The sequence below is a fragment of the Girardinichthys multiradiatus genome, chromosome 19 (genome assembly GCF_021462225.1).
Source record: "Girardinichthys multiradiatus isolate DD_20200921_A chromosome 19, DD_fGirMul_XY1, whole genome shotgun sequence".
Taxonomy (NCBI): Eukaryota; Metazoa; Chordata; class Actinopteri; order Cyprinodontiformes; family Goodeidae; genus Girardinichthys; species Girardinichthys multiradiatus.
In genome coordinates, this window is record NC_061811.1 from 38,249,785 (window position 1) to 38,272,524 (window position 22,740).

General features: G+C 41.9%; 1 long non-coding RNA gene across 1 annotated transcript; it reads left to right on the forward strand.

Moving 5' to 3' along the window:
• Positions 1-12,797: 12,797 nt before the first annotated feature.
• LOC124884878 lies at positions 12,798-13,383 on the forward strand. Its single transcript, XR_007042538.1, has 2 exons — positions 12,798-13,217; positions 13,298-13,383. It is a non-coding gene; the product is annotated as an uncharacterized LOC124884878 (long non-coding RNA).
• The last annotated feature ends 9,357 nt before the right edge of the window (positions 13,384-22,740 follow it).

Genomic DNA, 22,740 nt, shown 5'->3' on the forward strand with positions numbered 1-22,740 from the left:
TGATTAAAGATGATTAGAAATCATGACCAAAAAGAGTGATGCAACATTACCATGCAATGTTTATGTTTGAGAACCAAGGATTATCATGAAGAATCTGGAAGTGAAGTTAAGTTAGTTTTGGAACTAACTTAGAAAATAATCAACAACCTTTAGACAACCCTTCACGATGCAAGATCAGATTAAATATTATTTTAATAAAATAATGTTTAAATAATGATCTGCTGAATAAAACCAACCTCCTGGATGACTAATTCTCAACGGTGTCTAATTAACTGCCTTTATTTATTAAAATAATATTTGAATAAATATTATTGAGTATTTTGGAAAAGAGCCAAATCTTTCTGGAGAAATGGGGCTTAATGGTGTTTACTTAGTTATCAACTCTAGCAAATGATGTTCAGGGACTATTATTCACTAGCTTGAAAACTAACAACCTTTCTGTTGACTAGCCTTAATGCTAGCACACGGGTTCTTACCGGCTGGCCGTTGGGCTAACAAAGAAGCTAGCTAAAGTGCTAAGCTAGAGATAGCTTAGCGCCAGAATCAACACATACCTTTAAAATACCAGGGTTAAAATGCATAAGCGCTGACAGCGCGTTATGAGCAATGTTCTGGTTAAAACCACCCTTTTAATAAAGTTTATCTTAGCTTTAAAACATACAAAGAACACGAACCGGCCTGGGTGCTACAGGTAGCATGCTAGCACCAAGATAGCTGAGTTCCACAAAACAAACTTCATAACATGAAAACGTTTAGATCATTTCATCCTAAACCAATCTGTTAATCTGCCCAAAACCCAACCTCTGAACCTGTTGAGGGAATGTTGTCCAAGGGCAAAGTTTGAAGAAGATATCCGTCGTGAACAAAGAGTTAGCTTCCCGCTAACTTCTTCAGTTTCTTCCGATCCGAAGGTGCGTTCGTTCTGTGAACAAAGGTTAGCTTCCCGCTAACTTCCTCAGTTTCTCCCGATCAGAAGGTGACCAGCTGTTCGTTACCGTAAACACGTTTGCGGGCCGTAGTCTTTCCTCCAGACTCGGCTTGTCGAAACAGCTTCTCCACCGGCTTCTCTCGAACCCGTTTGCTTCTGTGGGGCCTCGAAGAAAAAATGTAAGCAACTCTTACACCTTAATTTCCCCGTTCATGAATGAAAATACCGGATACACAGACAGTATTTCATTCTACTTAACTTTTGCATATGATCGGTGATCGGTCCTTGGATCCAGTTGAATTTATGTCTTTTGCCAGCAAAAGACATTCAGCGCGCTTTCCCCTCCTATCCGGTTCCTATGGAGAGCCGCGTGGAAGAGAAAGACTTGTGGAAAGGTGGGGCTTTTATTTGGGTATTGGCGCCACAGGAAGTCCGCAGTTACCCCCTTTCCTGGCTGTGCTGGAAGAAGGTTAATGCACTTTATTTTGAAAGGTTCCAGGAAAGTATGTACCGGAGTTTTAGTGTTGAAAGCCCATGGCTGTGTGGTCCCAACATCCCCCCTTTTAGTTCCGAAGAATGGAACGAAATCCAGCCTTTGGGGCTAACAATCCATCCTCAGCCATGTGAAAAGAGTCACTGGGTTCCTGTAGCAAGGCAGAGTTCAACAGTTCATTTTGGTTCAGAGGTTAGTGTTTGGACAGGAGTGAGGCAGGCTTGGGCAGAGACTAATACTAATAAAATGTTTTAAAGAAAAAACAAAAATAAAAGTCATGTAATAATTTTCACACCATAATAATACTGCTTTTAAACCTTACTTTCTGAAGTTCAAACCATAAGAAAGAAAAAGATCAAAACAGAGTATAGGGTGTTGGAAATTATTTACCATCTTCATACCTTGTTTGATAGATTTTACAGGCTTGCCATGTCTTTTAGGAACGCCGTTACCTCAGTTATAACACGCCTGCAGATCATCTCAAACTCCTCCTCTGTGATGACATCTTTGGAGTGGCTCCACTGTTTACCACCAACCTTACAGTTCGATGTTGCACTGTGAAAAGGTGTTTGTCTTTTAACTGGTGGCTTGTCTTTTGGCTGATGCCAGTTACCACCCCCCTGGTTCTGTTGCATCACTTGGGGACTTACTTTGCGCCTCTTCTTAGGCCTGTTCTCAGTTTGAATGTTTAACACTCTAACTTTGCCTTTTCCTGCTCTGTCTGAACTGACACGTGTTTCCCACACAAGCTGAGCATATCTACGAGTCTCCTGCATAGAGAGATTCTCTGTTATGCAATGCATGGTCACATCATACTGCACGCTAACGTGGAGGTTGTGAAGAAACAGAGACTTAAAAGTGTGGTCTTCTTCAAGACCTGGAGCATAACATCCCTGAAAATAAGCTGTCTTCAAACGGTGGAAATATTCTCTGGGAGGTTCGAACTGTTTTTGCAAAACTGTCAAAGCATTAATAGTGGCAGCGGCTTCATCTCTGTAAACATAGTACTCTTCTCTAAGAGCCTGGCAGAGAGCTGGATAGCTGTCACTAATTTCTGGAGGAAGAGTTTTTATGAACACATGAACACTCTTAGCTGTTGTTTTCCAAATAAGCCTCAGCTTCTCACGATCAGAAGGAAAACGCAAGTCAAGGAGACAATGTTCAACCTCACACAGGTAAGCATCGATATTTGACTCCTGGCTACCTGGATCAAAAACTTCTATGTCTTTAGCAAGGGATTCAAGCTGTTTGAAACGGACACGATGCTCCCAAGGTGGACCACGTCCATCTGAGAAGTCATGCTGGTTAAGTTTATGAAATGGTGGAAGATCATGATAAAACCTCTGGGGAAGGAAACAAGTTTTCTCATGATTTAAATGAGAGCTTTGTAATGAATGGACTCGTGCAAGTGGTGCTGGGTCAGGTTGGATTGAGTCACCTGAGAACCATGTGCTTCTCTCCTGGTCCCTAGGGGTCGACACAGAGTCAGAAAGGAGAGGGGTGCCGATCAGGCTGGAAGGGTGCTCCTCCCACCGAATTGGGCCACTTGTGCACGCTGAGTCCGGCACTTGGTCATCTTGGTGGTTGTTCACTGCAATGGAATTTGGCAGGAAACCACTGGAGACCATCTGACTTCCAACACTTCTGTTAAGGTCTGTGGAACTAAGTTGGACACTTTGGCTAAATTTAGGAGGGGGAGACTCTGACCTAGGTGCTGGATGCCTGCTGTCTGAATCTGCCCCCTGCTGTGGCTGCTGCAGCTGCTGTGAGTGAAAATGCAAATTGGGTACCTGAGAGGTGGGGGTCTGTCCCCCCTTTTGGGATGAAGCTTCCTTGAGCTCATCTGCCTTCAGGTCCACTAACTTTGCTTCAGCTTTCTTGGTCCTCTCCTCAGCTTTTGAGAGCTCAAGCTTTGCAGCATTCTCTCTTTGAAGGGCCATCTGATGGTCAGCCTGTAACTGAGAATATCTTTTAGCTTCCAGTTGTGATTTCTGCTGATACAACAAGGTAAGCTGACAAAGAACATCTGAAATCAGAGCATCTCCAGTCGGATGCTTAATGAAGTTTACCAACTCCTGAATCCTCTGATCACATGTGGCAAGGTCAAACTGATTTAAAACACCCCGCTCATCTGGAGACAAACGGATGAGATCAGCAACCACCACCTTCTGCATCTCCACATCTGCTGAATTCATAATGGAGTTTGATTCCATCATTCTGGCAGACAATACAAAACAACAAAGTTATGAGAATGTTGCTAAAAGTAACAACATCTAACAAATGTATGTCCAGCTATATATGTATATCTGACTATACATATATTGGAAACATTTGATTGTCAAATGGGTGCACCAGTTGATCATTCAACCTGTGACTTATGATAACACTATGCTCCAAGTGTTATAATGCTACTCCTTTCTCTAAGGATATTTGTGATTTTAGAGTAAATTTTTCACCTTTCTTTGGGAGAACTAGTGATTAGACACTACTCTTAACCTTTAAGGGAATTTTGTTTAAAATGCAAAGGGAAACGAAAATTGCTACACCTCCTAAGTGTAATAATTGCAATTTGACTTTTGATTCACCCCCCTTTATGGCAGGGTGATTAGTTTAAATTTGGGATTTAATCTGGCAAAAGTCCTGTTCTTTCAAACCATAAAACAAACTATAAAGTTCCTGAATGGATACATGCATCAAATTAGGTCAGATACTAAACTAACTGCAAAGTTAATTTAGTTTCAAATTGTGGTCTTACACAAAATACAGCCTCTGGATACAGATGTGCAGCAACTGTCTGGACATTGAGGTTAACTGAAGTTAAACCAAGTCTCAAGTTATTGCTTACACAGAAGAAACCAGACTGAGTCAGAACATCTAAACTTTTGCTTATGTAGCAGAGTTGATTGTTACTAGCACGGACATTGGAGTTATTAATTTTGACGAAAGTCTAAATTTGTGAACTCCTGGAGTGTCACGAGTTATAATGTTCTCTTAAATATAATCAGTGACATCTGATGTTAGAACTCTGATGTTTTGAGTCCTATTGTGACCAGTGACAGCTGGTTTTAAGCTAATCACTTGGTACCTCAATAATGTGCAGTTGTGGTTTTATTCATTCACATTTATGTACAGTGCAAGCTGTTCATAATAATGCCCACCCAGGGACGCCACTATGTTGTAAATATGAATCTGAGAATATTATTTAATATTAATATTTTAATATTTTACCAAATAATATTCCGGTCTGTTAAGGATTGTTCTGTGAATACCAGCCCCATTACGGCGATGGTATTAGGACAGAATAGAAAGGTGTGAGACGAGCTCAGGCATTATTGAACAGCATAAACTCTGCACACATATGGAATGAATTCACACAATTTCTTAAAATACAAGAATTTATTAACAAAAATAAGTCAACTCAAAGTCAAACATATTTCAATCAACAAACTCTTTACTATGTTAAAACAATCCAACTAAACTACCAAGCAGAATTAAAGAATAATGAAGACTAATGGACTATGTACAATATAAACAAGTTGATTAAAGATGATTAGAAATCATGACCAAAAAGAGTGATGCAACATTACCATGCAATGTTTATGTTTGAGAACCAAGGATTATCATGAAGAATCTGGAAGTGAAGTTAAGTTAGTTTTGGAACTTACTTAGAAAATAATCAGCAACCTTTAGACAATCCTTCACAATGCAAGATCAGATTAAATATTATTTTAATAAAATAATGTTTTAAATAATGATCTGCTGAATAAAACCAACCTCCTGGATGACTAATTCTCAACGGTGTCTAATTAACTGCCTTTATTTATTAAAATAATATTTGAAGAAATATTATTGAGTATTTTGGAAAATAACCAAATCTTTCTGGAGAAATGGGGCTTAATGGTGTTTACTTAGTTATCAACTCTAGCAAATGATGTTCAGGGACTATTATTCACTAGCTTGAAAACTAACAACCTTTCTGTTGACTAGCCTTAATGCTAGCACACGGGTTCTTACCGGCTGGCCGTTGGGCTAACAAAGAAGCTAGCTAAAGTGCTAAGCTAGAGATAGCTTAGCGCCAGAATCAACACATACCTTTAAAATACCAGGGTTAAAATGCATAAGCGCTGACGGCGCGTTATGAGCAATGTTCTGGTTAAAACCACCCTTTTAATAAAGTTTATCTTAGCTTTAAAACATACAAAGAACACGAACCGGCCTGGGTGCTACAGGTAGCATGCTAGCACCAAGATAGCCGAGTTCCACAAAACAAACTTCATAACATGAAAACGTTTAGATCATTTCATCCTAAACCAATCTGTTAATCTGCTCGGATCTTCCTGGGCACTCTGCACTCTTCTTGCTGGAAATCCCCCTGGTTGCTCTCTTCTTCGCTGCTCCTGTTGTGCTTGGATCTTCCTGGGTGTTCTGCACTACCCCTACTGGACATCCACAGGAACTCATGTTGGACTGTTAATTTCCAGTCCCTCCAATCACAGAAGAGACCAGCATATATAACGTCTCCACACCTGCCACTAAGGGCAGATAGGATTTAGTCTGAACAGCTCGCCTCTTTGTTGGGTGTCTTGAAACGTGGACTTTGTATTGTTTGTTTCCCATGTTGTTAGCTAAGATGTTAGAATTTTCTAACTTGTTACCAGGAGATTGTTGAAGTCCTGACAAGTGTATGTTTAGAGACTTTCTTTTGGAAAGCCTTCAGAAGGCAGGCTCAGAAGTTTTCGTTAGGGGTTATTTGTTTAATTTTAAGTAGGGACTGAAAGCCTTTAATTTCAGTCTTTGGTTAAGCCTGCTTTCTGAAATTAAGTTTGGTAAGTTATGTTCTTGTCCCCGTTTGTTGTGGGGTTATTTTTAGTTTAATTAATGGTTGTTTTTTTTGGGGATTTGTTTTGTTGTTGAACTAGAATTTGTGTTTAACGTCATCTAACGGCTTGTGCTTGTTTTAGTACTCTCCTTTTGTTTGTTTTGTCAAGAAAAAGAAAACAAAACCTAAAACTGAAAAAGCAATAAACTGCTTTTTATTTACAAAAACCAACACCTGGTGTAATGTTACTTCCCCTTTTCCCTGGCTGAGCTGGGTTGTAACATTTTAATGGGGGCTCGTCCGGGATTATTATTGAAATCCTGTGACTAAAAAGTGGTAATAGTTTTTTTCAGTTCAGTTAAGTGCTAGGCTTTGGTGTGCACCTGCCCCTTGTGCTGTTTGTTTAGCATGGCACAGTTTGATCTGGAGCAGTTTCTGAAGTGTCCCTCTCTCGATCAGCTGGAACTCTGCCGTAAAAATTATTTGGCTCAAATTGCTGTTCATTTCTCCATTTCCTGCCCAAAGCAACTTCTTAAAAAGGAGTTGAAGAACCTTGTTGTGGGGAAATTGGTAGAACTGGGACATATTGTGTTCCCTGAGATTTCTGTGTCTGAACCTGCTCCGACTTCTGTTGCTGTGGTACCATCTGTGGCTCTTTCCAATGATGAAGGGGACAGAAAGGTTTTGAGTAGACCTCAACTAGTCCCGGATGCGTATGCTGAGGTGGGTGCAGGGATTAAGACTCCTTACACACTCCCTCGGTTTGATCCCCTCTCTGACGCCAGTAGTTTGACTGGGCCAAAAGCTGATGCTCAGGTAAAGATCTGACTTGCTAGACTGCACCTTGAGGCCCAAGTAAAAGCACAGCTTAGGCAATTCCAGCTGGAAGTCAAAAGGTTTGAAAAGGAAGCTGAAACAGCTGTGAAGCTAGGTCAGTTAGAGCTTAAATCGCAGGCCAGGGCTACTGTTTCTGCTATCTCCACCGGTGATTCTGTTGATTCATCCTCTGCTTCTTCCCAAAATAGACCGTTTATATCACAAAATTTGTTGCTTTGGTGCCTGAATTCCGTGAAACAGTAGAAGATTGTTATTTCTTAGCTTTTGAGCGAAGAGCACAAGCTTTGCTGTGGCCACCTGAGGCCTGGTCACTTTTACTTCAGTGTAAATTCCATGGTAAAGCACAAGAATGTGTTGCAGCTCTCCCTCTTGATGACACCCTAGATTATGAAAAGAGTAAGGCTGCCATTTTGAAGGCCTATGAACTTGTCCCAGAGGCTTATCGACAAAGGTTTAGGTTTTTTAAGAAAAACCTGTTTAGAGTTCGCCAGAGAGAAGGGGACCCTTTTTGATAGATTGTGTTCTTCATGTAAAGTCTCAAACTTCCCCAACCTAAGAGAGCTAGTTTTGATAGAGGAGTTCAATAACTTTTTACCAGAATGCATTGTAATGCACTTTAATGAGCAGAAGGTAGAATCTCTGTCTGCTGGTTCTCGCTGATGAATACGTGCTCACACACAAAACGGTTTTTCAGTCTGTTCCGAGTAAAACTGCTTCTGTAAGGTAATGAGTGATAAAGCCAAGCTAGCACAGCTAAAAAGAATAGAGAGTGTTTATATTGTCACAAAACAGGGCATATTATTGCTTACTGTTTGGCCTTGGAACGTGCTCAGGTGTTCAAAACACAGTGAGACACACACAGGTTCAAAGCACAGCAACAGCAGTCAAAGCTTCAATAAGACATTGCATTCACATGCAACTTAGAGCACATTGGACTACAATAAGTGGCGATTCTGGGGGGGTGGTTTTGTTACGCGACGTAACAAACTCAAGGACGGTCAGCTTCTCCTCCTTTGGCAAAAGGGGAAAAATATGACTGACAGCAGTCGACTGGAGCAAAAACAAAGAGGAAAATTTTGTCTCCTTGGAAAACCTCCATGGGTTTTTTTGAGCATGGGTTTTTTTTGAGTTGCGTGTCAGGTCCATGCCTTCGATCGGAACGGTAAAACCTACTGGTCTTCTTATCCCAATAAGCTTTTAGCTTGTTGAGCTTCTCATGAGTTTTGGCAGTTAGGAGAATGAATGAACACCCACGTGTGAGTTTCTTCTCCATTGCGTAGTAACCTTCCAGCGGAAGAAAAAGCAACATTGGAGCAGCTCATGTGTTCTGATATAGCTCACTGTGACATCAGAGCTGCGATGCTCACTTACTGTTAACTGCAGTACATTCTGGGAGGTGTAGCAGCAGACGGCAGATGGTCCAACAACCAGAAATAAATGAAAAAAATAATAAAACCAAATAAAAATGGAATAAGAAATAAAACAAACAAAGAAACATGATTTTCAAATCATCAGCCCTCTGTGTGTGTTCATGAATGAATAAATGAATATAATATTCGTAAAACAATAAGGACATTTGAATAAATGGAGATTAAACAGTGGTAAAATCATAAACAATCATCATCATTATGAGAGTTATTGAAGCTGTCAGAGTCATCAGGGCTCTCCAAGTAACCATCTTCATAAATATGTTTAGAAACAAGAATTCTATTTTTGTGGAAGTTAGGCTTCCATAGTCAAACTAAACAAAGATGGAAATGAACACTTTTCAATTTCGTAATAATACCATAAGGATAAATGTCAAATAAAAATAGAAGCATAAAAGTTAGATAAATACATCTGTGGTTTCCTCCTCAGTCAGTGTTGCTATCAAAGTGCCTTGATTTAAGTCTTAATTTTTTTCTTTTGATAGAGCAGTCAGATAGAGCTGGGCTGCATGGTGGTGCAGTTGGTAGCACTGTTGCCTTGCAGCAAGAAGGTCCTGGGTTCAATTCCCAGTCTGGGATCTTTCTGCATGGAGTTTGCATGTTCTCCCTGTGCATGTGTGGGTTCTCACCAGGTTCTCTGGCTTCCTCCCACAGTCCAAAGACATGCCTGTTAGTTTAATGGATAACTCTAAATTGCCCTTAGGTGTATGAGTGTGTGCATGGTTGTTTGTGTGTTGCCCTGTGATGGACTGGTGACCTCTTGCCCATAGACCGCTGGAGATAGGCACCAGCTCCCCCACGACCCACAAAGGAATAAGTGGCAGAAAATGACTGACTGACTAGAGCAGTCATAATAAATCTATTAATCAGGGTTCTCAAGCAGGGAATGAGACAGCAACCACAACAAGTTAAATAGCTTCAAACACTGCAAGGGAAGTTAGAGCTGCTAAAACTAAATAAGGATGGGGGCACTTGCTTGACATTTTCTCTGCCTCAGATGTTGGCAGTTCATTATGTTGGAGAAAGGTTATGTGCAATGTGTAGAGGTCTTCCCTGTATGTTCCTATGTGTCTCTCAACGTGTGGGGCAAATGGGGAAGCAAGGGGAATCCTGAGGAGCTGGAGCTTTCTTGCAGTGTGATGTGTGTATCCAGGTAACACGCTCTGCTACCTTGACAGTGGTGTGGGTGGGATCTGATATGGACCTGTCCAGCTTCTGGACTTCCAGTTTTTTTTTTTTTCCTAAAACTCTCTGACCAGAACCTAATCGCTTGGAATAAAAAGGGTAGAGGAGGATGTGGCTGTTCTCAAGTAATGCAGACTTCACCTTTTGTGAAACTTGAGAAAGCACAAAGGTTTTGACAGTAAAACAACATCCAATCTTCCCAAAAGGTGTGGAGGGCAGTGATCTTGGCAATATCACCATGCCTAAATTAGGAGTGCCAAGCAACACTTCAAAAGGACTGAGGTTTTCTTGGGTTAGTTTTAATTTAAAAGTCCCATTTTCACACCCCACTGCCCCACCACTCTGTGGGTGATATGCACAGTGTGTTCGTGGGTCAAATCCCAAAAACCTGCTCACCTCCATCGTTGCATTCACAGAGCAATTATGTTTTTTTCTGTGGCCTTCAACAGTTCTAGAATAAATAAATTATTCTGTGTTTTCACTACACCAAGCCTATGTCTGTTTTTCTGGATTTTGCTATATAAATGCAGTGGTTCATTATTACCCCAGGGGCTTAACTCAGTTTATAACACACATATATCATATTATTGCCCACAAGTGTTCAAATAGAGAGATACTTGGATGTTAATTAATTCCCTGACTCCGCCTGTTTTCCTAGCAGTGACAATCAGCTAAATATTCTGAATATTACAAGCGTGACATCTGATGTTTGTTTAAGCCCTGATTATAGGTCATTATTTCCATAGTTTCAGAATACCTAAAGAAAATTTCAAAATGGTCTAATCTGCGGAGATGTATAATTTCTCAAAAGAATTAACACCATACATTCAGACAAGTTTTCACAATGTGGCATTGGGGAGCTGAACACCAGTTACATAAACAAAGTATAAAATGTCTCTCACAATGTCACTAAGTCCTCACTGCAGATATGTGTTAACCTTTTCCCCAGTGTTAAACTTGTATTAAAACCTTTGTAACTCAGTGTTATTTTATTCTGACATTCCCCGGTTTTGAAGCATGGTCCAAACCATGCGGCAATTTAGCAAAATGTTTGAAATAAAATGTTTTAGCAACCAGGACCATATGACATAGAATTAAAGAAATTAATTTTGGCCTTATTTTTGGCATATCTCAACTCTCAGCTAGTTTAATAGTACCAGGGAAAGCATTTAATCTAATAAATTCCTAATGATTTTGCATGCAAAGCTAATTCTTGAAGAAGTTTAAAACATTTCATTAACCTTTTCATAATAAAACACAGAAATCTAAATGTCATGATTTATTCTTTCTCAGTAATTATATAAAACATACGTTTAGCGCAATAATCACTACAAGCCTTTTAATTCTCTTGTCTCTCGAGCAGTGTGAAACTCAGGAAGGAGGGGTGACTGTTCCCATGGAAATTGTACAAACCTGGTAGGTGGTTGGAACCAGGCAGAACTAACCTCTGTCTATGGCTGTGCCGTGGGCGGTCCCCACAATTCCTTCATTTCAACCCATCTTAGTGTACCTTAAACTGCAAAACTGTTAGCATGCTCCTACCTCAGAAACAAGTTCCTTCTTAACTTTCCTGAAAATTGAAGGTTTTAATCAATCAAAGGTTAGGAAATGTTATTCTAAACATGAATTATTGTGTCATGCAACACATAATTTATTAGTTCTCCAAAACTCTGACGACCCAAGGTTCAGACCAGGAAGCAGGGTCGTAGTTTAACACTCCTCCCCGCAGCTTCTGTACTGCTACCCACCCATTACCCTATTAAGACAATGTATTGCCCACGGCCAAAATTAAATAGATTAAAAAATTATCTAAAAGGAGGAAACCATGAAAATCTCACAGAAATAAGTAAAACTCAGACTGAAAAAAATAAAACAATTAAATGTGGCTTATTGAACATAAGATCTCTCTCTTTAAAGACTTTGTTAGTTAATGACTTGATTTGTGACAATCAGATTGATTTATTTTGTCTCACTGAAACTTGGCTGCAGCAAGAGGATTATGTTACTATAAATGAGTCAACTCTTGCTAATTATTTAAATTTCCACATACCTCAAAATGCTGGGCAAGGAGGAGGAGTAGCAACCATCTTTCAGTCCGATTTATTGATTAGTCCCAGACCAATTAATAGCTACAACTCTTTTGAATATTTAATCCTTAGTTTTCCTCATCCAAATTGCAAAGCACTAAAACCACTTCTGTTTGTTGGTTTGTACCGTCCACCAGGCTCTTACTCTCAATTTTTAGATCAGTCCCAGACTTCTTATCTGATTTAGTTTTAAATACAGATAGGATCATTATAGTGGGGGATTTTAACATTCAAGTTGACATTGAAAGTGATAGCATTAAACGCTATATTTAGGCTATCTTAGACTCAATTGGCTTTGCTCAAAACATTAACAAACCCACCCACCTTTGTCTTCATTCTCGGGACCTTGTGCTGACATGTGGCATTGAATGTAAAGACATAACAATATTTTCTCATAAATCTGTCCTGTTTGACCATTTTTTAATAACCTTTGAGTTTAATTTAACCGAGTACTCCACACCTGAAAGTAAATTTCATTATAGTAGATCATTATCAGACATTGCTGTAAAAACCTTTAAAGAATCTGTTCCACTTTTAATTTCCTCATTATCACTGAAAAGCACAGGACTCCTACTTAATCTGGAAAAACAGCCTACTGGTGTATAAAAAGACACTTCACCAAGCTAGAACAGCTTATTTCACATCATTAATAGAAGAGAACAAGAATAATCCTAGGTTTCTCTTTAGTACAGTTGCTAAACTTACAGAGTCATAGCTCTCTTGAGCAATCCATTCCCCTTTATGGGATTCTTCCAAAATAAAATTTATTCTATTAAAAATAAAATCATTGGCATACATAAATGCTACAGCAAGAGTTCTGCTGAAAATTAAAAAGTGAGATCTGTCATACCCACAGTGTCAGTGTGCAGTTTGTGTGTGTGGCACTGTTGTTTTCCCTCTGCTACAGGGTGTCACTGGCAGGTGTTGTCTCACAGTTGTTGCCTCACAGGTGTGGTGGATGAGAGTGTAATCACCAGGGCTACTTAAGGAGCTGGAACCTGGAGGGAGGAGTCAGCTCGTTGCTTCATCAGGGTGGTAAACTGAGCATGGTATGCAACTCTCTGCTGGCCTGTTAGACCCTGCTCTTATCGCTTAAATTTTTTCCTGTTACTTCAAACTACACTCCTGGATACCCCTGGCTCCCGTTCCTTTTCCTGTTCAAGTGGCAATCAGAAACAAGACGCAGCCTATTCCGCCGTGAGTCTCCCTATTGTTCCTGTCTCCAGCCCAACTGCTCTGAGTACACTTTTTGGGGAAACCTAACTCCTGTTCACCTGCCTGTCCACTCTCCAACATCACATGCTCAAACAAAGACACCCCGACTCTAAACGCACTAAGAGGGAACAAAAGATCAACAGTGTCTCGCCCCCACGCTCGCTGCTGGCCTCTGTCACTGTGGAAAGACTTACCTCTCCCAAGCAAACTCAACACCCCTCCAACAGTAAGTTCGACTCAATCCTTTCAGTGAAATCGATCTCCATTCTCCTGGAACCTCAATAACCCATCTCGTCTCCTCCTCAGTGAAGATCCAGATTCCAAGGCGGATCCAGCCCGGGCTCCTACCGTGCCAGCTTACTTTTTTGAAAATAAAGGAAGAAGAAACGCTGTCCTGTCCTTGTAGTTGTGTCACTCTCAGAGTTAAAAAATGACACTCACTATGACAAGATCGTATTTCTCATATTTTAGCTTCCCTTCATCGGTTCCCTGTTAAATCCAGAATAGAATTTAAAATTATCCTCCTCACATATAAAGCCCTTAATGATCAAGCTCCATCATACATCAGAGATCTGATTGTTCCATATGTTCCTAACAGAGCGCTTCGTTCTCAGACTGCAGGTTTACTGGTGGTTCCTAGAGTCTCTAGAAGTAGAATGGGAGGCAGATCCTTTAGTTATCAGGCTCCTCTCCTGTGGAGCCAGCTCCCAGTTTTAGTCTGTGAGGCAGACACCCTGTCTACTTTTAAGGCTAGGCTTAAAACTTTCCTTTTTGATAAAGCTTGTAGTTAGAGTGGCTTAGGTTATCCTGAGCTATCTCTGTAGTTATGCTGCTATAGGCTTAGGCTGCTGGAGGACATAATGACCACTTTCACTCTCTCTGCTACATTCTCACCCTACTCTCCAATTTTGTATTATTTGCTGTTATTTCAGCTTTTAACTTTATCTGTTCTCTCTGTTTTTTCTCTTTCTAGAAGCTACATTTGACCTGGCTCTGTGTTTTTCTGTGGCCCCTTCCTGGAGGGGGTCATCGGTCAAGCTGCTGCTGCCAACAACTTAATGCTCACTTTCTAAAGAAGATCCACTTGGCCCTGTCTTTCAGTGTTTAAGCCTGTCTCTCCTAGACATAGCTACTGACTGAGATTTTACTGTGACTCACTGTATGTGCTCTCTTTCATCCTCTAGAATTAAAAACTGGCTCAGAGTTAATCTGCTTAGTTGTCTTTGTCTCCTATAGATGAAGCCTCTAAAGGAGCTATAACCATTAATATTTCACTTTACTTTCATATAGAAAGTACTCCTGGATCAGTGCTTCTTTGTTCTCTTTGTGTCTCTGCTCTGTTCTCTCAAACCCCCAGTCGGTCGTGGCAGATGGCCGCTCACACTGAGCCTGGTTCTGGTTCTGCTGGAGGTTTCTTCCTGTTAAAAGGGAGTTTTCCTCTCCACTGTCGATTGGTGCAAAGACAATGCAAGCAACTGTCCACTGTCTCTACATGCTCATGAAGGAGGAGTGAATGCTGCAAGTCACTGGCTCGATGCAATCTGCTGGGTTTCCTTAGATAGAAATCGTTTCACCAATTTGAATAATAAATTGAATCTGACTGCACTGTTTGATAGTTAGGATTAATTGTAATGTATTTATCCAACTTGAAATCTGTATGATTCAATTGAATTGACTTTTTAAAGTGCCTTGTGACAATGTGTTGTGAACTGGCGATATATAAATAAGACTGAATTAATTGATTTTTAAGAACAAACACTCATTCAATGTAAAAACATCATAAAATATCAAATTTATTGAGTGACTTACTGAAGCTTCAGGAACTATATGCAAACCATTTTCAACAATCTCTTTTTAGCATGTGTTTTCTTAGTATCTCTTAATACTTTAATAGATCAATTTTGTTATGTTAATCGTTAGGATCCCTTTTAAAGATAAGTTCACATAATTTAAAGAGATCTCAAATAATTTATAAGCACAGCAACAGCCTTCTCTTACATTAATTCAAATTTACTGATGCCAGAGCTCTTTGCCAATTCTTTGTACTGTAACTGTAATAATAGCAATTGTAATTCTGAGTTACTGTTATAATTCTCTTTTTGTTAGGTGTGCTATAATCCACAGCTGTATTTAAGAATTTCTCTGCTCAGGTTAAATGCAGAGAAGTATTTTAAGCTGGCAAAGACATTTTTATGGTATACCCAAACACTGTTAAACCTAACCAGAAATTAAGCTAAAGAAGCTCAAAGCCAAACTAGATTTTGTTACCGCAAAGCGCTTCAAAAGGAGATCCGACATAATTTTCTCATAATTTTCTTAAAATCGGGCTATTTAAGGTTTAAGATTTGAGGAGAAAATTATTTCTAAGACCCCTCTTTTACAAATCAAATGCTGATAAATTTTCCAATATTTTATTTCCAAGTAATTTGAAATTATCTTGTGTTCCTTTGTACTCCTATGTATGCTTTTAACCTTTAAACCCTAAAAACTTAAACATTTATTTGAACAATTTCGAACTCATCCAAGTTGTCATGAAATTAAACATTTCTACCTGGGGAGGAGACTGGAGTTTGGGGCGCTCTTCCTCTTTAGTGTTAAAAGAGGGCCTTCATTTATTTATTTATTTATTTAGTTTCCTAAAATCAAGGGCTATATCTGTCTTTATTCTGTTATAAAGAATCCTAGTTCTGGCTCTGCTGTGAAAACAATGAATTTGCACCTTCCATAAGCATAAATTAGCACTTATGGACAATGCTGCACCCTCCTGTAAATACTGTGTCAAAGACCGTACGGAGACAAGTTAGAGTGAACCTAACGTTATTCCAAGCTTGCACATAAGGTCTCTGTCCATAAGATTTATGGATCACAACTCTGACAACAGAAAACAATGCTTGAAAGAGACCCAGTCAGGTGTTATGCATGAGATGGGTTTTGAAAATGCTCCTTCATGGTCTTATCCTGAAGCTGACATAAAAACACATGGTTACCGCTATGTTTTGGGGGTGTTAAAACGTTATCTGCCTTCTGATCATTTTTAATAACTAAAATAGTTAACACTGAATCTACCATGACATGAGAGAGAACTTTCTTCTCTAAAACAATTAACTGGAAAGTGTCAAATGAGCATAAGTTATCACCTTTTTGAGGATCATTTTCTAACCCTAAAATAATATTTTAACCCGCTTCATCTATCAGCATCAGCCAAGCGTGCCACATGAGCAGCAGTCAAGCTTTCTTCCTTGCAGAAAACAGAAGATATATGCAAATATGTGTGTTTGTACGTTACCCCCCTCAGTTTCTTGATCGCTCCAGAGTGAGACTGTCATTGCACAGAGTCCCCTATCAATCCAAAAACCCAGGCCCTCCCCAGGCCTGTTGATGGGAGATTCACTCTTTCCTGGTCCACTTTAACGTCTTCAGTAGGGAGGGAGAACTTTCCTCCGGACTGTTTCTCTTGTGCCCACATAAGCTGTGCTTTCAAATAAGTCCAGAGTAAAGCTCTTCTGGCTCTGGCAAACAGCATGGAGAGTTGCCCATATCATTGGGTTTTGGGCTTTTGGACAGAATTCTTCGGAGTTTCGTTATGGTGGAAACTCGGGATTTTAAGCCATTCTTCTTGCAGGATAGTGGCCAGGTCACTACATGATACTGGTGGAGGAAAACATTTCCTGACTCGCTCCTCCAAAACACCCCAAAGTGGCTCAATAATATTTAGATCTGGTGACTGTGCAGGCCATGGGAGATGTTCAACTTCACTTTCATGTTCATCAAACCAATCTTTCACCAGTCTTGCTATGTGTATTGGTGCATTGTCATCCTAATACACGACACCGCCTTCAGGATACAATGTTTGAACCATTGGATGCACATGGTCCTCAAGAATGGTTCGGTAGTCCTTGGCAGTCCTTGGCAGTCCCATCTAGCACAAGTATTGGGCCAAGGGAATGCCATGATATGGCAGCCCAAACCATCACTGATCCACCCCCAGGCTTCACTCTGGGCATGCAACAGTCTGGGTGGTACACTTCTTTGGGGCTTCTCCACACCGTAACTCTCCCGGATGTGGGGAAAACAGTAAAGGTGAACTCATCAGAGAACAATACATGTTTCACATTGTCCACAGCCCAAGACTTGGGCTGTACAATTGATCGCTGACTTGTTTAGTTAAGATTATTTTATACTCAGATTTAACAGTAATGATTTCTTTAAGCATTTGACTATTATAATTCTGTTTATAATGTGTCTCAATTTGAGATAATTTATTATCAATTTCAACTAATCTCCAGTTTCTTGATTTTTTTCAATGATGCCTCATGAGAAACAAAATAACCCCTAATGACTGCTTTAAATGTTTCCCACAGATTTGAATCTGAAGTATCAGAGGTGTCATTCATGTCCAGAAACGAAACATAACAAAACTGAAACACCTGACCAGGGTGGGCGGAGGGGGCCTCAGAAGGAGGGCTAGAAACAAAAACAAAAACAATCCACACAGGGTGAAAACCAGAAACAGAGTTCAGGAGGACGGCCGTGAGGTCGCCTCGAGCAGACACAAAGTTCAGGAGGATGACCAGGATGTTGGGATCTCAGCGATAGTCGATGATTGAGACAGAGTCTAGGAGGTTTGCGACGAAGGAGCAGATGGTCTTGAGGCCTGCCACAGAGCGTAGAGGACATTCGGGGCAGGCGGTTTGGAGGCTGGCCACAAGGAAGCTGGCCGGCAGTGTAGAGGACCCTTGGGGAACCTGCTCAGGAGGTCGGCCTCAAAGAGGCTGGCAGTGGAGCTCAAGAGACTTGGAACCATGGTGGAGCCCTGGAGAGCGGTGCAGAAACTGCTGGAACCCTCGGCGAGGCCCTGAAGATCTGCGGCGAGGCCCTGAAGATCTGTGGCGAACCCTGAAGATCTGTGGCAGAGCCCTGAAGGCTCTAAAGATGGAGGCAGTTTGTCCTGGAATAGTGGACACAGTGAAAGCCTCAGATAAAAAACATACAAGTGTACCAAAGATATACAAAAACCCACCCTTCCCCCAATTCCACTTTCCTACACAAAGTACAAAAAAAAAACCAGTTAGACATACTGTTAAAGGGGGGAATCCAACTAAGCTTAGCCTAACTCTAAGCTGTGAAAAAGCTAACAATCAAACATCTTGCTTCCCCTCGGACATGAAAGTCGTATAAATTAAACACCACCCTGGAACAAATATAGAAAGTATGTAAGGCAATTATTGAAAAATAAACTCTCAAGGACAAGGAATGCCATAAATTAGAGTTTAACTATGGTTACCGCCACTCACAGTCTCTCCCGGGGCATCTTTATGTGGCAAGATTGTCTGCAAACAACTTCGCTTCCTCTGGATTATTAAACGTTGAGGTGACATTTTCATGGATGACTCTCAATTGAGCAGGGTAAATAAATCCTGTGCGAAGGCCAGCTGACTTGAACCTTTTCCTGGTGTCTTCAAAAAGTTGACGTTTCATAATTTCAGCCGGAGAGTCCAGAAAGATATGGATGCGGTGGCCTTGATACATCGAGGGAGATTGTTGTGCTGCACTACTTCGGAAAATGTTCTTTCCCCAACAGATTTTTGATAAAGTTGGCCACAAACTCAACCGGGCAGTTAGACTCAGCATTTTCAGGTAGGGCTGTGATTTTTATGTTTTGGCGTTTAGCCTGAAGTTTGAGTGCAGCCAACTTGTTGTTGTGGTCACTGGTCATTACTTCCACTGCATTGAGTCGAGACGTGCCTGCAAAGATTCTTCCAGTGAGTCCAACCTCTCATCCATTTGTTTCCTCATCCCATTTATAGCGGAGAGAATAGCTGCACTTTGTAATGAGGGATTAGCCACCAGCTCAGTTAACGACTCACTCTCAAAAGGTACCAGATTTTCTTCCTCGGGTATCTTCGTCGTTTGTTTCTTTGGAGCCATCATTAAACTTGTACCATGCAATTTTAACAAACATCTGCTTAATGTCTTTGGTCAGAAAGTGGTGTTTTTATAGAAAAACCCGATTTGTCAGAGCGGAGCCTCACTTAGACACATCTAGTCTGACATCCCCGCTCTAGGCATTGGTGTTGATTTTGGCTGGGGCAATTTATTTCACGGCCGGAGCTTTCCCGGTGGAATATCAGACAGACAATGTTGAGCAGATGAAGTAACGCAGTTCTCACTGTAGATATGAGTGTGGAAGACATTCATCCATCAACTTCATCCTGTTCCTGTGACGCTTGTGGAAGTTGTGAGTTGCCGGAAGCCATCAACCTCATCCACTGGTCCTGTATTGCTATCAACAACAGTCTCCCCTTCCTCAGCGCTTGTGTACAGCTTGTACAGAGCGAGGCATATGTCACGGGAGGCGTGAGACAGTGGCCGAAACCAAGACATGGAGACAAAAAAACAAAACATAGCTGGGATCCACCTGACCCCTCCTGCTCCTCCCCATGAATAACAAATCTTGTGGTAATACCCCTATGTTTGTGTGTGTGTGTCTGTGTGTGAGTGTGTGTGAAATGATACGACAATATGAAACCAGTATACGGGGGGTGGGGGAATACATTTTTATTCTTGTTTCTTTGGAATACACTCATATGCAAGGCCACACAGAGATACGTGGTACAAGGCAATGTCATGACACACACTCAGAACACCCCTCACTCTCCGTTTGGAGGCTATTGATTAAAACATTAAAAAGAAAAGAAAAGAAAAGACAAAATATGATAATGCGAGCCGTAGGAACACTCTGTTCCAAGGGACAGCCTCGGGACACTTTCCGTCACCCACGCGGTACAAGGAGCACTCGACGCGTTTAATTTCCAGGAGTGCTCTGGTCATCCCGCGATGGCAAATTTTACCTTAGCACTGCGTGCACCGTGTGGCCCGCAAGGACCTTCGACAGGACCTCGAGCGAGATTAGACTGGTGGTCCACACCGCTTTTGATTAATGCGGCCTTGACCTCTGGCTTCAAATTAATCCTTCCTACCTGGATCGTGTAGACCCAAGGGTCCCACTCGCCTCGCTGTCCCGGAACATGAATGGAGTAACAGGCGTCAACATCAATTTTGTGTAAAAACGCCAAGAGAAAGGATCTTGTTAGCACATCACTTGAAGTCAGATGGGGGTCGAAGCCACCCGATGTCAAAACGTGTTGAGCCATCGGATGCATACAAACCTTTTTGTCTGTGAGCCCATAGACCCACCAGTATGGGTCGTCGTGTTCGTGTTTCTCTCCGGACAGCGGAAGCAAGTTTTCCTTTTTCACTTTGTAGAACATCGGCACTAGAAAAGCTCTCGTCAGCACCTTGGGGGACGTAAGTTCAGCACGACGCCGAATTCAGCCATCACGACTAGAAGGTCTGGACTCAAATGTGTTTGTCCACCCGCGATCTTGATGACAACGGTGGTCATTCCCTGGTCTGACTTCGCGTTGTTCTCAATCATGGGGGTTCAGTAAAGTTTGTGATGAGAGAGTATGTGATCCTTCCTTATATTCTACATAAGGAGCAAAAACCCCACCTAGCTTTCCAAACAGGTGCCGCTGTGTGCCTCAACTGTCCTGGACGGACGCACGGCTAGTACCTGCGGCAGGGTTGTCGTGGTATACTCTAGCACTACATATATTCGCACATGTACATTATGCAAAATCCGCTGTTTTTTTTATTTTTTATTATTATTGTTTTAATTTTTAACATGATTTATTTATTTATTTATTTTTTGTTCACAAGCAAGGTCCCCGAAACATGGTACATGGTACAAGGTACTCCAACTCAACCCATTTGGTTTTTACTCTTCACCCTGGAGACTCAGATCAGTTTTATCGGTTAGGGGTGACTCAGTCCTGTCAGTTCCCCAGGCCACGAAATAAAGAGAGAAAACTCCCAAATAAAAAAAAAAAACAAATAAAAAACACAGACACAGGGGCAGCTTAGTGAGAACCCTCCGGCACTGCAGCAGCTGCCTTCTGAAGTGAAGGTCTGCACACATGGCAGCACGGAGGCCCACAGGATCTACACACGTACTTGCGACAGAGGCAACAGAGCGAGCTGGTCTTGCTCAGCTTGCTTGGTATGTACTGGGGGAAGGGGCATCGTCCTGGAAGAGGGCAGATACAGGGAGAGGAGAGGAGAGGAGAGGAGAGGAGAGGAGAGGAGAGGAGAGGAGAGGAGAGGAGAGGAGAGGAGAGGAGAGGAGAGGAGAGGAGAGGAGAGGAGTGGAGAGGAGAGGAGAGGAGAGGAGAGGAGAGGAGAGGACAGGAGAGGAGAGGAGAGGAGAGGAGAGGAGAGGAGAGGAGAGGAGAGGAGAGGAGAGGAGAGGAGAGGAGATTGGAAGATGAGAGGAGACAAGAGAGTAGATTGGAAGATGAGACGAGAGGAGAGGAGAGGAGAGGAGAGGAGAGGAGAGGAGAGGAGAGGAGATTGGAAGATGAGAGGAGACAAGAGAGTAGATTGGAAGATGAGACGAGAGGAGAGAAATAAAAATGTTAAAATTGAAAATGAATAAAATGAACCAAAGCAACTCATAGTAAAACACTCAAACACACGAAATAAAATCGGAAAATGTGACCACCATGAACCATGGTACACACACACACACACACACACACACACACAAAACAGCAGCTCCACCTCGTCTGGGGTGACCGCAGCCGCTGTGTCCGCCTCTCGTGCCTGCTGCTGCTCGACCCCCTTCTCTGTGGCCTCGAGCACCAGGCACACCACCTCGGGTGAGTAAAACACCCGGAAGGCAGAGAGCACATCTCGGTCCACCACGAGGGCCAGCACACACGGGGCTGGTCCCCTCCCATCCGAGCCTGGTGGAATTGAGCCACGACAGCGGAGCTCGCGTGACTCCAAAGAGTCGAGGTCGGAGTCTGCTGCTGCTGCTGCCCCTATTGCTTCCCCTACTGCTGCTGCTGACCCATTGTATTTTGTCATCTCAGGAAAGGTAACCAGGTGCAACAGTTTCTTCTGTATCTTGGTTTTCGTCATCTTGTTTTTTGTTCTTCTCCTTGTATTTCTTGTTCTTGTTCTCCTTCTTCTACGTCTTCTTCTTCGTGTTTCCTTCGTTCTTCTCGTTGTCCTCTGCCATAGCCTTTGCCTTTGCAGTCCCTCGCCCTTTCGCTTCATCCTTCTCTATTTTCGTCGAGCTCCAGCTCTTCTTTCGTCATGTTCACATAAGCCCTGCAGTCAGGGTACACACGTGTCACGGGAGGTGGATAGGGAAAGTGAACAGGAGGATACGGATAAACAGAACGAGGGGAGGAAAAGGAGGAGAATACAGAGGAGTATGACAATAATCAGGACGAGGATGCCAAGAACAACCGGGATGACAAGGTTTACGAGGAGGTGTGGGCGAAAGAGAAGGTGAAGGAGAAGGAAAAGGAAAAGTATGACTGCAATAACCACAACGACGACGACCGGGACGGTAAGCTGTACACGAAGGGGTAGAAGAAAGGGAAGGATGAGTACGAGCACGAGCACGAGCACAGCAAGGACGGCCAGGACAATGTCGAGGGGTACCAGGAGGAGGAGGAGGGAGAGGTGATGGCGAAGAAGAAGAAGTGGGAGAAGAATGAATGCGAGGAAGGCGAGGACTGCCGGGATGACTACCAGGAGTGCAAGGAGGAGGAGATGGATGGGGATGCACGAGTGCTAGAGTGTTCCTTGGTTCTCTTTTGCTGCTTAGTTCACTTTCACCCCCTTGAACATTTAGAATTTTAAATTAAAATGTGGATTTCTGGCCTTTGGACATA